Source organism: Lissotriton vulgaris, chromosome 4_1 (genome assembly GCF_964263255.1).
Source record: "Lissotriton vulgaris chromosome 4_1, aLisVul1.2, whole genome shotgun sequence".
NCBI lineage: Eukaryota > Metazoa > Chordata > Amphibia > Caudata > Salamandridae > Lissotriton > Lissotriton vulgaris.
In genome coordinates this window covers 822,095,994-822,099,349 of record NC_141691.1, presented here as the reverse complement: position 1 = coordinate 822,099,349, position 3,356 = coordinate 822,095,994, and the positions used below count along the sequence as shown (strand labels likewise).

Below are 3,356 nucleotides of genomic sequence, written 5' to 3'. Positions count from 1 at the left end.
ACATAGGATTTACAATGAGAAGACTTCAAATCTGTGTATCCTTCCACTGAGGTACCACAAGGTGAAATACATGGACAGTAGGAACATGTGGTACCTTGATACATTTAAACCAAGGAGCACTTTGCTAGACTGGTTGCTGAGGTATCCATATTTCTGGTGCCCTGTGGTGTCTTTCTGTACATAAAGGACCCTATATTCATGGTGTCAATCAAATGCTGTTGGAGGTTCCAGACTGTTCGGTTCTTAAACTAATGTTCCCAAGTCAGGCAAAGAGCCAGGGACCAGGCACTTTACTCAGGAAGCACCAGGTGTGGGTGAGGACAAGGGTGCACTTTTCTCCTCTACATCTTTGAAAACTTTGGTGTATCGGACATCTGGAAACGGTTTAATTTCTCAGGATTATTGGATCCCATGTGTGAAAAATCACGGATTATGTCCTGGTAGGTCTCGTCACCCGGCTGTCCATATAGTCCTTCAGATTCCCGCATCTCCTCATTCATTCTTGCCACTCGCAACAGGGTTACAATATCAGCATTTGCATCTTCAAGTGCAATAGTCAAGGGACATTTTCCTTCTTCATCTTTGGTGTGCTGATTTGCCCCACGCTTCAGAAATAAGCAGACTTGCCCGGGGTGCCCTAAAACAGTTGCATGATGCAGGGGTCCTCTGCCAAGCAGGTCCATGTGATTAACATTGGCACCATTCTGCAGCAGGAACTCACAAGTGACCAAAGAGCCCCCATGCACAGCCTGGATGAGGGGTGTTGCGTTGTTTTCCTCTGCATTCACCCAGTTAACATCTGCTCCATGTGCCAATGCTTTTGCCATATCAGGAAGGCTTTTCTCATATGCAGCTCGATAAAGGTGCAGCCCTGGATGAAACTTTTTCGAATCCTGAAATACTGAAGAATCTCGCTTCTCGACTTGTAGGACTGGTTGATGCAAACCTTTTGAGGATACAAAAGAGGCGAGAAGTTCTCGGATGCCTTCTGAACTGAAGTGGAATACACTGGCATTGCTTTTCACTGAACTTCTGGCAGATGTTGAGAAGTGATCCTGTGATGCCAGGGACTTCTCAGAACTACTGTGGTCTTCGTTCTTGCACTGGGAATAAGGCCTTTCCTGTCCATCAGGAGGGTGTGAAGCAACGCAGTCCTGGTTCACAAACCTCTTTTCCATGTACTTTGCTCTGATATATGCCTCCTTTTCCACTCTTGGACTTTCATTGTCTGGCTTCTTTACTCCAAGGGTTTTCAATTTAGCTTCATATATTCGATTAATAACTTGATTTCCCAGTTCACACATCAGCTTTAGTACTTCAGGCTCCCATGTGTCTAACGTTAATGACCTTACTTTTGAAATGTGCACACCAAGACTCCTGTGTATCTCAGAACACTCAATGCACAGGATGATTCCAAGGTTGATGCTGGCCCATTGCGGATCCGCCAGACCACAATCGCAGCAGACCGAGTTTCCAGCGATACACTGGATCCGCTGTAAGGCACTTTCACCTTTAACTGATTTTTCTTGCACATTGCTGTCAGAGTCCAGACTTCCTGTGGAAGGTGGAGATTTCTTATCCAGCTTCTTCGTCTCATCACTCTTTTCTCTATATGCTGCAGCAATGCCGGTTTGGACAGCTTTAATCCATGCCTGTCGCAGCTTTTCTGAGTCAGCCTGTAGCATGCGGCTCTGTGTTGGTGTGACTACTTCAAAGCAGAAACGTCTTTCTATGTCTTCGAAGTGTTTAACTGTGCAGAGCCGTAAATCTTCGACAACCACTGTGGGGTTCTCCTTCATTTTTTTCTGATATACCAGTTTGTTGTTTTGTATTGAGAACCAGCGCCTGCTCCAAGCTTTAAAGGCATTAGTGGCCCTTTTAAAGAGATATCCTTCCACCACAATGCCATTAGCAGTATCAACATTGTATTGAAGTCCGAGATCATCGTTGGTGAAATCCTCCTGCTGAATAGTGAAGTGTTTTTGTTCCATGTCCCTCTTCTGCTTTGCTGCATCCACAACAAGCCGATCCAGCTGTGAACCAAGCTCTTCCATGTGCGGTTCAAGTTCACTGAAGAGATCGTAGCCCTGATGGAAGAAGCCGAGATGTGCCTTCATGAAGGACAACATGGATTTTAAAATTTCAGACCTCCGCCTTGACTGAAGAACATTGATTTGAAGGACGTTGTCCAAAGCTATGTGCTGGAAGCACTTTCTTTTTGCAATTAAGATGTTTGTTGCCTCCTCCACCTCGTGCAGTTTTGTTCTTTGAACTTGGGCATGTTTAACTAGAGCGTTTTCTTTTTCTTTACTGACCTGATCAAACTGCTTCTTTGCATCTTTGAATTTTCGAAGATCGTCCTGAATAAATATCTGGAGCTGTGTTTGAATGGATCTCTGAGCTTCATCAAACAGGATTGTGTGATAACTGATCATTTCTTGGAGGCAGTCTGAAAACTTGGTCAAGCTAGACTCAATCACCACATCCTTGCTTGAATACTGTGCCAGGTCCTGCATGCCATTCATAAATTGCTTGTTGGCAGCACAAAAGGCCTTGCCTGCATCAATCATGCCACTACATAGCTTAACAAGCTTATCAAGTTTCACTTCCAGTCCCGTCACATCACCTTCAACCTCCTTCAAAGCGGCTCTGAAACGGGGAGAGTCCTTCAAGCACTCCTCGAAATCAACGGCCCCCTTCATGCTGTCGCCTCGACCCCTCCCGGGCGATCAAGGTGAGGGCGGAAATAAGGAGGCAGCAGCGGATAAGGGTGTCTGAGCACAGCAGTTGAAGTCTGTCACTCTTCAGCCTGCCTCACCGCTGCGCAGCTCTAAGCCCTCGGCGCTTCCTCCATTTCTGAACACGGTCCCTGCTGGCAGACACTCCAGTCTCCTAGATATGCACATAGACATAGACAACGGACAACAATGCAAGAGTCTGAGCGTCATAGACACAAAATATAGAATCAGATTGTGGTCCTCAGCAGGGTTCCACCAATGTATTTGCATTTTCAGCAACAAGGCAATTTATCATTGGAGGTAGTGGTCTTTAATAATTTTTCTGTACATAGGCAAACCTGTTTTTTTCATTGTCTGGTCACAAAGTTCCATTTTAAAGGAAGGTTTCTGCAAGCACAGACACTCCTGCTCCCCAGAGTCTTTGCCAATAAGGGATACCTGTCTGCTAAACTACTATACTATTGAACATGTTACAGATTATTTAACACCTCACAGATGCCTTAATTAGGACTGTGGATTCTGTAAAACAAGATGTTTATAATGTCCGAAAATCAATAGATCAATACAGCTCTTGATTGACAGTTTTTACTTTAGGGACATGTATTTTTTTCTTTCACA

The 3,356-nt window shown here is 44.8% G+C and overlaps 1 pseudogene; it reads right to left on the bottom strand.

Moving 5' to 3' along the window:
• Positions 1-341: 341 nt before the first annotated feature.
• On the bottom strand, positions 342-2,702 carry LOC147722632 (arf-GAP with coiled-coil, ANK repeat and PH domain-containing protein 2 pseudogene; annotated as a pseudogene).
• Between the last annotated feature and the right edge of the window lie 654 nt (positions 2,703-3,356).